The sequence below is a fragment of the Heterocephalus glaber genome, unplaced genomic scaffold (assembly GCF_053883595.1).
Source record: "Heterocephalus glaber isolate CG9 unplaced genomic scaffold, H.glaber_assembly_v1.0 deba00001235, whole genome shotgun sequence".
Lineage (NCBI taxonomy): Eukaryota > Metazoa > Chordata > Mammalia > Rodentia > Bathyergidae > Heterocephalus > Heterocephalus glaber.
Window position 1 is genome coordinate 108,780 of NW_028258222.1, and position 11,392 is coordinate 120,171.

General features: G+C 38.5%; 1 protein-coding gene across 40 annotated transcripts in view; it reads right to left on the reverse strand.

The window, feature by feature from the left end:
• The window catches only part of Shld2 (shieldin complex subunit 2), a 100,087-nt gene that overhangs the window by 56,178 nt on the left and 32,517 nt on the right, over nt 1-11,392 (reverse strand). For 21 of the 40 annotated variants that reach the window (XR_015451188.1, XR_015451186.1, XR_015451187.1 and 18 more), the window contains one exon: nt 7,135-7,245. The exons of 17 other annotated variants lie outside the window; for them this stretch is intronic. The gene's annotated coding sequence lies outside the window, so the exon portion shown is untranslated. Of the gene's footprint in view, nt 1-6,892; nt 7,246-11,392 lie in introns of all 40 variants that reach the window. 2 more of the 40 variants (XM_087210920.1, XM_087210911.1) reach the window with 1 other exon arrangement.

Genomic DNA, 11,392 nt, shown 5'->3' on the forward strand with positions numbered 1-11,392 from the left:
TCCAAGCACATTCAGCTACCTGATCTTTGACAAAGGAACCAAAAAATATATGCTGGAGGATAGATAGCCTGTTTAACAAATGGGAAAACTAGCTATCCACATGCAGAACACTGAATCTAGACCTATGTATCTCACCATGTACTAAACTAAAATCAAAATCAAAGATCTAAATATTAAAAACAGAAGCACCTAATCTAGTAGAAGATAAAACAGGTAAAATTCTTGAAGATATAGCTGTAGGTAAAGACTTTCTAAACAACTCAACTGCAAAAGTGATAATACCAAGAATCAACAAGTGGGATCCTATCAAATTAAAAGGCTTCTGCACAGAAAAGGAAACCACCAACAGAGTAAAGAGACAACCTACAGAATGGGAAATCTTTTTGCCAGCTATCCCTTGGTGAGAGGACTAATATTTAGAATATATAAAGAACTCAAACAAATTACTCCCCCAAAAAACCCAATCCAAAAAATGGTCAACTGAAATAGATACTTTTCAGAAGACGCACAAATGGCCAATAAATACATGAAAAAAATGTTCAACATCTCTGGCCATTAAAGAAATACAAATTAGGTCTGGGGATTTAGCTCAGTGGTTCCTGCGCCTGCCTTGAAAACGTAAGGTCCCAAGTTCGATCCTGGGTAAATGCCCCCCCAAATAAAATAAATAAATAAATAAATTGTAAAATATTTTTAAAAAAAGAAATGCAAATTAAAACAACACTGAGATTCCCATCTTACTCCAGAAAAAATGGCTAACATCAAGAAATCATATAACAACAAATGCTGGAACAACCAGGCAGGGGAATCCTTCACTGTTGGTGCCAATGTAAACTAGTACAATCGTTATGGAATCTGTGTGGAGATTTCTCAAGAAACTAAAACAGGAAATTTCATTCGACCTAGTTATTCCTATCCTAGATATATTCCTGAAAGAGTTAAATATATCAAACCACAATGATACATGTATACCTATGTTTATAGCAGCACAATTCACAATATCTAAATCTTGAAAATGGCCTATACTGTACGTCTATCAACAGGTGAATAAAGAAAATACGGTATTTATACACAACGGAGTACTACTCAGCCTTAAGAAAGGATGAACTTGAGTCATTTGCAGGAAAATGGATGCGCTTTGAGACCATAATGTTAAGTGAAATACACCAGAACAAAGGTGTGTGTACTGGCACACACCCGTAATCCCAGCACTCAGGAGGCTGAGGCAGGAGGATTGCAGCAAATTTAAGGCCAGCTGGGCTACATAGTGAGTTCAAAGCCAGCCTGAACTATATAGTGAAACCCTGTCTAAAAAATGTATAGATAAATAAATATCAGACACACAAGCTTAAATATCACATGGTTTCTTTTATATGAGAAACCCAAACTATAAATAAAGAACAAAATAAAGGATAACAGGAAAAAAGATGGAAGGGGGGGAGGGAAAGGAGGGCAAGGGCATGAAAAAGGAATTAAGATGTGTTACGTACATGTACCAACTCCCCACAATGAATGTAATCATTATGTACTGCAAACATGTCCTAATAAAAAAATTTTAAAATCTAAGATGCAAACATTTCATAATATGCATAGGTTTTAAGAATTTTATTTGGTGGTTACTGACACTGACATGATCTCTTCCTATGCAACTGCCCACCCAAAAAAAAGACACAAAACATCGCCCCAGACTCCAGAAGTTCTTTCGTATCGCCCTGCCTTTTTCTTTATGTGTGTGCATGTGCGTGTGGTACTAGAGACTGAACACAGAGCCTCACACATGCACTCACACCGACCTACAGCCCAAGCTCATTTTCTTTCATGTTAGACAGGCTGAATTTTGCTCCTAAATTAATCAGGTAGACCTCAAACTTCTGATCCTCCAGCTCAGTTTCCCAAGCAGCTGGGATTACAGGCCTGAGCTACCCACCCTCAGTTCTTCATATCCCTTTCTAACGTTTCCCTCTTCCTCTACCCCACAGCTGTTTTCTGATTTCCATCACTGGAGAACAGTTTTCCCCTTGTTTAGAACATCATGTGAATCATACAGTAAAACTCACGTATGTCATTTGTTTTAACACAGTTCTCATCTACATTGCTAAGTCTATCAGTGGCTCAATACCTCTGACTGCTTAGCAGCAATCTTTTGTGTGCATATACCATTTGTTTACCCATTTTCCTGCAGATGTAAATTACAGTTTTTCCAATTTTTGACTGTTAAAAATAAGATTGCTCTAACATTTTTGAGTTCATAATTTTGTGCACACCTATTCTCACTTCTCTGTCAAACACATAGAAGTGAAATTGCCAAGTCTCAGGACCGTGTTTTGTGCACTCCTCACCTTGAAGGGCTGCAGTTGGGCACAGTCTCAGCCTCTGGTACCGTCAGTCTTTGACTCACTGACCACTGCAGTTGGTGCAATGATACCTCACTATGAATTTAATTTCCCTGCCAGCTCAGTAATGCACAGCACCGTTGAAATGCTTACTGGCCACTGAAAACCTCTTTTTGAAAGTATTCTTGCCTTTCCTCATTTTGCTATTGAGTTGTCAGATTTCTTTATGTACTCTAGATAAAAATGCCAGGAATGTGATGGAAATATTTCCCCCACTCTATGCTTATCTTCTGTTTTTTCATTTTGTTTTTCTATGGAACTGGGGATGAAATCCAAGGCCTCAGAGAGATGCTAGGCGAGCATGGGCCTCAGTGATGCTAGGCAAGCGCTTTACCATCAGGCTACACCCTGTACCCTAATGGCATTTTTTCTTCCAGTACTGGGACTGATCCCAGGGCCTTCACACTGAGCTACTGCCCCACCTTTTTTATTTTTTATTTTGAGGCAGGATCTCACTAAGTCACTAAGTTGCCCAGGGTAGGTTAGAATCTGTGGTCCTTCTGCTCAGCCTCCCAAACTGCTAGGATTATATATGTGTGCCAGCCTGCCTGGCTTCTTAATGGCATCTTTTAAAGAATAGCAATTTTAATTTAAATGAACTCTAATTTATCAATATATTTTCTTACACCAGGCTTTTTTCTCTTAGGATATTATATTAAAAATCTTTCAAGATGCCAGGTTTATAAGGTTATTTTCCTTTTTTATTTTCTAGAAGCTATACGTGCTTTAAAATTTCACCCACAAATTCTTTGATACTCCTCCCTCTAAGAAGTAGGCCCATCAGTGGGCACAGTGGTGTGCACCTGTAGTCCCGGCTATTCAGGAGGCTGAGAGGCAGGAGGATCAGTTGAGCCCATGAGTTCAAGGTCATCTTGGGCAAGAAAGGAAGGCCTCCATCTCAATATTTTAAAAAAATAAAAATTTCTCCAGCCCTGAATGTGGGCTCCAGGCTGGAATAATGAGCAGAAAGAATACAATGAAGGGACAGTGCGATATCCATGACTTGGTCACAACAGATCCTGCAGCTTTCTCCTTGCTCTCCCTCTTGACTCACTCAGTGAGGGAAGCTAGCTGCCAGGTCCTAAGGGGCCCCTACAGACAGTGAAGAACTGAGTTCTAAAACAGCCAGGGAAGAGCCGAGGCTCTGACCAAAGCCACAGGACATGGGTCCCTCATAAGGGTTCTCCAGTCCCAACCCAGACTTCCGATGACTACACACAGCTAACACCTTGACCTACCTCATAGATGACTCTGAACCAGAATTACCTGGCTAAGCTCCTCCTGAGTTCCTGGCATATAGCAACTGTAAAGTAATAAGTAAATTATTGCTTTAGGCCACTAAGTTCTGGGGCATTCATCATGTAGCAAGAGAAATACAGAAGTTCTATAGTTTTTTCGTTTTTGCATTTTAGGTATTTAATCCATTGCAATTGCATTTGTTTCTGTTTGTAGGGTAGGGGTGGTCGTTTAGTGTCTCCCACGTAGATGAGAAGACAGAGTGATGCTTTCTTTCTCCTGTTGGATTACCTTGGCCCTTGGATGGAAAATGTGAGGCTATTTCTGAGTGCTCCATTGGGTTCTATTTTTCTATATTTTTATCCATATGCTGAGACCACTATTGTGACTTTAAAGAAAATCCTGATATCCAGAAACAAAAGACCTCCAAATTTTTCCTTTTTCAAAATTACTTTGGCTCTTATTTCTTTGGATATTTTTTTTTATAAATACAGGGTCTTGCTGTGTAGTTTGGGCTGGCCTTGAAATCACTGTGTAGCCCAGGCTGGCCTCAATCTCACACCAATCCTCCTGTCTCAGCCTCTCAACTGCTGGTATTACAGGCATGCACCTCCACACCTAACTAGATTTTAAAAATATATTGAATCAGCTTGTCCTTTCTTCAAAGCCCACTAAAAGGTTAAGGAAAACGGCACTAAATCTATAGATGAAGTTACAGAGAATTCCATTTTCACAATGCTAAGCCTTCCAAGACATGACTGTTTCTCTAGGTCTTTTTAACCCTTTGGTAATGCTTTACACTTTTCAGTATTGAGAACATATTTCTAGTTCGATTTACTCATTGGTGTCTGGGGTTTTTAATACCATTGGAAACAGTTTTTATTTCAGTTTAGAAAGTGTACAGAGAACTACAAATGGTTTTTATATATTGACTTTGCTAAATTCACTTACTAGGATTGGTTTTTATAGATTCCATAGTTTTCTACATATTTAGTCATATCATACACACAGAATACTTTTACTTGTTTTAGTTTCATGGTTTTTTTTTTGGAGGCAGGATCTCACTACATAGCCCAGGCTGCCTTGATCTCACTACGTGGCCCAGGCTGGCCTCAAACTCAAGAGCGATCCTCCTGCCTCTGCCTCTCAAGTGCTGGGATCACAGGCATCAACCTCCACACCCAGCTTCTTTTCTTCTACTTCTTTCTTTTTCTTAACTTCTCACACTGTCTAGGACCACTAGTGCAATGTTAAATAGAAGTGGCAACAGTGAAGCATATAATCATATTCTTATTTTGGTATCTGTAGGAGCCACAGCTATAAGTTGATAAGTTTTTTTCTGCAAAAGGTCTGATAGTAAATTCTGTGGACTCTGCAAGCTCTACAGTCTGTTCTAAGTATTACATGCTGTTGAGAGCAGGAAAGTAGTCATAGACAATACTTAATGTAAATGAGCAGAGCTGCATACTAATAAAACTACTTGTTGATACCAAAATTTGAACTTCTTATTTTCACATGTTGTAAAACATTAGTTGCCTTTTCATTCTCTTTGGGCCATTTTAATACATAAAACCATTCTTAAGTCACAAGCCACACAGGAACAGATAATTTGTTGAATTTGCCCTACAGGCTGAGGCTTGCTAACTCCTTGTATAGACTATGGATATGTCACTGTTCTTGTTTTCTAAGGTAAGCATTTGATGGAATATGCCTCCTCCAAACATCACTTTCATTGCATTAGTATTTGCACCACTTTGACATTATACTGCTTTAGTCATTGCTATAGGATTTCAAATTTAACAATCTTCAAATATAACACTATACCACTTAACCTAGTCAAAAACCTTACAACAGCATTCTTCCAATTCCCTCCATTATTCTTTGCATTATTTTATCACAATATATTTGAATATAAAAATATATTTGAATAAACCTTTATAAATAAAAGGTATGATATATGAAACAGGTGCTCCTCGACAGATGGATTACATCCTGTTATACCAATCATAAGTTAAAAATTTTAAATTGAAAATGCGTTTAATACTGGAATAACCTGGGTGTGGTGGCGCATGCCTGTAATCTCAGTACTTGGGAGGGTGAGTCAGCAAGTTCACCATGAGTTTGAGACCAGTCTTGGCTACACAGTGAGTTCAAGGCCAGCCTGAACTAATATCAAGACCCTGTCTCAAAACACTTCAAAAAAAAAAAAAAACTGGAACAGATCATCCTGCTGACACCTTGATTTCAGACTCACAGCTCCCAGAACTGTGAGACAATGTATTTCTGTTGTTTAAGCCACTCGGATTGTGGGCTTTGTCACAGTGGTCACTATTTCTGCAGGGCACTGATTTATGTTTAGGGCATTGAGAGATGGGGGACTAAAGGCTGGGTGCTTTCAAGTCTCTTGAAACACAAGCTCAACTGTTATTAGGAAAGGAAAATTACACAAAAAGAATAACCCCCCCCCCCAAAAAAAAAAGAACTCCTGAATATTCAGGAAGAATTACTGTGTGCTTAGAAAACTAAAATCTCTACTTCGTACAAAGCAGTCAACAACCAGTCAAGAATTTGTCCATAGGGCTGGGGATGGAGCTCAGTGGTTCCAGCGCCTGCCTCGCAAGCATAAAGTCCCGAGTTTGATCCCCGGTACCAAAAAAATAAATAAATAAAAAAGAGAAATGTATTAAAAAAAAAAAAAAGAATTTGTCCATTAACTGTTTGATTAGAAAGGTACTATTTAAAACCATACTCTTGCTTAAATGTTAGCACAGCACCTAACATTGATTTGGGGTTTGTGCTTACTAAAAAATAAAAGAGCACATTAAAACGACATAGAAATGAAACCAGGATGAGGAAGCTGGGCATGGTGGTGCACACCTGTAATCCTAGCACTCTGGAAGGCTGAGGCAAGAGGATCACAAGCTCAAACCTAGCCTGAGTTACGTAGTGATTTAGTGAGATCTTGTTTCAAAAAAAGAAATAAAGAGCTGCAAATGTAGCTCAGTGCAAAGGCCTTTGGTTCAATCCCCAGTAAGAAAAAAATCAGAATGTGGGATAGCCTACAGGACAAATCGCCTGCTTTCTTCAATAAGTAAGTAGTATAGAAAAATAAATAAACAAGAAGCTAGCGTTGTTTTGAATAAAGATTAACAGATCAATCAAATACCTCATTTGGGACGTGTTTGAATCAGTAAAAATGCATATTTGAGAATCAGGAAACATCTAACATGGGCTTAGAGGACATTTAGGAATAAATTAGTTACCTTGCTCCACATCCTAGCTTAGCAACATAGCCCACTGTAAACTCTTGGTTGTTTATCTTCACAATCGCGGGGCTGCCTGGAACTGCCACTGCCCAGCATTAACAGAGAGGGTCCCATGGGCCGGGGATTTAGCCCAGTGGTTCCGTCGCCTGCCTTGCAAGCGCAAGGACCGGAGTTTGATCCCTGGTACCAAAAAAAAAAAAAAGAAAAAGACAGAGAGGGTCCCACCACAGACCACTCACCTGGGAAAGGATCAGAGGCAAAATTCAAGGGACGGTTTCAACTGAATGCTTATCATTTTCACACTACTGTCAAGCATCATTTCGCTAAATGCTCATAAGCCAGGGGCCCATCTGTATGTGAGAGAAATATGAAATGTTATAAACCCCAAAATATACTGCAACTATTTTTTTTATAGAAACAAGTTTAAAAACAATGAACCTCCCTGGTACAAAAAAAAAAAACAAAAAAAAAGCAAGGAACCCACATAAGTAACAGTTCTAGTTCTACCTATACATCCAACTTCCCTTCCGGTGTAATTTTGGTTCTGAGTAACTTGTTTTTTCCCTTCTGGCTTTTTGAGACAGGGTCTCATTATGTAGTTCAGTCTGGCCTTGAGCTTACTATGTAACACAGGCTGGCCTAGATCTCACAAAAATCCTCCTGCCTCAGCCTCCTCAGTGCTGGAGTTACAGGCATGTGCCACCATCCCCAGCCTACCTTTCAGATAAGAAATTCTCTCACCTTTGTTAGTTTGAAGAAATTCTTACCAGGTTTGGTGGTATATGCCAGTAATCCTAGTCAACTGGGGAGGCTAAGGCAAGAGGACTAAAAGTTTGGAGCCAGTCTGGGCAACTTAGTGTCTCAAAATAAAAAGGACTGGGGAAATGGCTCTATAGTAGGGCAGCTTTGGTGTCAATCCCCAGTACTGAAAAAAAAATTGTAAAGATATTTTTATTGACTATAGAACTCTAAACTGACAGCTTTTATTTTTTTTAAGTACTTTGAAGGGACTGCTCCATTGTCTTTGGGCTTACATTGTTTTATCTTAGTGTCTTAGTTAGGTATACTATAACAAAATATCATATACTGAGTAGCTTACAGAAACTGAAATATTCCCAGTTCTGGAGTGTAGAAGTCTGAGATGGGGTACTAAACATGGCCAGGTTCTATTGAAGGTTCTCTTCCAGGTCACAGACTTCGTGTAAACTCACAGTGAAAAGAATGCAAGAGAACTCTCCAGGGTCCTTTTCACCAATCTCACTCTTGTAACCTAATCACCTCCCAGGCCCCAACTCTCATTTCATCACACAAGGGGCTGGTATTTCAACTAATGGATTTTGTATGGATACATATATTCATTCTGTAATACTTAGCTTTGCTCCCCTGTAAGTAATATGTTCTGTTTTCTTTGGCAACTTTTAATAACTTTTCATTTTATTGCTAGATTTCAGCAATTTCATTATTATGCGTCTAGGTATGATTGTATTTATCTTCATTCTACTTGGAGTTTATTGAATTTCCTGGGTCTGAACCTTTATAGTTTTCAAATTTAGAAATTTTTTAGTCAGTATTTCTTCAAATAATTTTCCTCCCTACCCACCTCTTTCCTGGAACTCCAATTAAACACATTAGACAACTTGCTATTTTTCCACAGATAACTGATGTGCTATTAATTTTGGTCCACTCTTTGTGCTTCATTTTTGCTGTATCTTCACGCTCAATTATCTTTCCTTCTGCAGTGTCTAATCTGCTACTAACCTCACTTTTCTGTGCATGTGTGTATTGTTTTCATTTTGGACACTGTTATTTTTATTTTTAGATATGGTGGTATCTCGGTTCATGAACTTAATTCTTTGCACCAATCTGGTTGCAAACTGAATTGGATGAGGACTGAATTAAATTTCCCCATAAAGTCAACATTGAACCTAACCACTGAACTTGATTTGGTTCTTGTCCAATTCAGTTTTCAACCAGAACTGTGGAAAGAATTAAGTTTGTGAACCAAGGTACTACTGTATAATATTTGAATCTTTTTTACCTATCACTCTTTTGTCTTTTCTTTTTTTCTTTTTTTTTCTGAGAAGTGTCTGTTCAGTTAATTTGCCCACTTACTGATTGGTTTTTAAAATAAATTTTATTTTATCCCATCCCCCCCCACACCACTCCCCTCCCCATGTACAAAAGCTTTGTTTCCATTTTTTCCTTTTATTTTCACTGTTTTTCTTGTCCCTTCCTTCTTTCTCCCACCCTCCTTCCTTGTTCCCCTTCCCATTTGAACATTTTCTTCCCATTTCCCATTTCCCAATATCATTACACATTACAGTCCCTATTTCCACTTTCGGTTTCTCACACAAGAGAAAACAATGTGGTATTTAAACATGTGTATCTCATTTATTTCACTTGAGTATGGTCTCAAGGTCTATCCATTTAGCTATGAATGTCTGAAGCTCATCCTTCTTTATGGCAGAGTAATACTCCATTGTATAAAAAAACCACATCTTCTTTATCCACTCATTGATTGACGGCTATTTCCAAGATTTAGCTATTACAAACTGTGCCACTATAAACATACGAGGGACCTATCACTCATTTCTTTTCATTTATATCTTACTCTATCTTCTACATGGAATACATTTATAACTTTTAATATACTTTTCTGATAATTCAAACATCAGAATGATTTCTTATTATTCTGCATTTCTGAGTCTCTACTGATTGTTCTTTCTTCTACCTATGGTCATTCTCCTGGTTTTATTTGCACACTAAGTCATCTTTTATTTGATGTTGAACAAAATTTCAGTTGGTGGGTACTGAACTTGACAGTATTCTTTTAGAGAGAATTGTAATTAGTTTTGGCACACAATTTATTTACTTCCTTTTGACATGATTTGATTTTTATCAGTACTGGGGCTTGAACCCAGGGCATTTGCACTGAGCTACACCCCTAATCCATTTTTTATTTTTTTCTTTTGAGACAGAGTCTGGCCAAGTTGCTATATTAACCAGACTGAGCTCAAATTTGTAGTCTTCCTGCCTCAGCCTCCCAGAGTTCTGGAATTATAAGTGTGAAGTATCTTGAATTTGGCTTTTAAGTTTTATTAGGGTGGGTTTAAAGAGGCCTTTAGTCTGTGGCTAATTTTACTCCATTCCAAGGACTCTAGCCAATGCCTCATAAATGAGCCTCTCACTATGCTTAGTGAAACAAATTTTCATGTGAGCTCTTAGAATTGTTCAGCATATTGGTTTGCAATGTGACTTTCCCCAGCATTGTAGACTTTCATATTTTGCACATGCAGAGTATTCAACCAGAATACTCTGGTTGAGTATTCATTCCAGAGCACCGGTCTATGGATCTCCAGAGATCCCTCACTTCTATAGATTTGTCATGCCCTCACAGTTTTCTGCCCCCACAGATTCCAGGTGCCCTGGCTTCACCAAACTCTCCTGTGTTCTATGTGCTCCAATCCAATCTGGAAACTTCCTGGAGACAGCATGCTGGGACATCTGTAGAGCTCATGTTGCTTACTTCCCTCCCTCAGGGATCAGCATCCTGCACTGCCTACAACCTAATGTCTGAAAATAAGTTTTTTCATATATCTTTGTCCTGTCTTCTAGCTGTTTATAGTTGGAGAGCAATTCCATAGCAGTTAATCTTGCTCAGACTGATGTTATTTTTTAGCAGTTGTTCTAGAGATTAAAATAAGCATCTTGAAATTATTACCATCTACCTTCAAATAGCAGTGTTCTACCTCACAGAATTAGAAACTTAAGATAATATAATTCTATCACCTTCCTTTTGTGTTCCCATGGTTTTATATTCTACTGTTCTATATGCTATAAATGCTATATTTGTTATTAAGGTTTTTGGTACTCCAGGTCTGCTGGAAACAAATTCTTTTAATTTTTGGTATACCCCAAAATGTGCTTATTTTGCATTTATTTTTGAAGGCTCTTTCTGCTAGATATAGAATCATTGGATGATTGGGGGGTTTTTTGCTCAGCACATTATGACTATAATTCCATTGTCTTCAAAATTCTGGTTTAAGAGAAGGAAAATGGTGGAATACTAACAGGCAGCAAAATTCAGCCTCTCCAAGATCCAGAATCCAGACGCTGGAAAATAACTTGTTGAAGAAAAAAAAACAGAAGTAGATGCCAGGAATCAAAAAAGAAACAGACAGGAAAATAAGAAGCTACACAGAAGTTAGCCCACAACACAGAGATAAGAAAACAATTTGGACTCTTTCCCTGGCTCCAAAAGCTTGCAGAGAAGGGAACTGGGCTCCCCATAAACAAAGTAAATAACCAGAGCTGGGAGATCCAAGGATAAATGGCAGCAGGGCCCATGGTCTTTGTGAACTGAAAAACCAGCACATGGTTTTGCTCGGAGGGAACTCTACACAGAAGCCAACAGCCAGAGAGATTCAAACATGGGTCCCCACCATATTGCCAGAGAGTACTTGATCAGGTACCATTTTGGGAAGGGTTGATTATTTA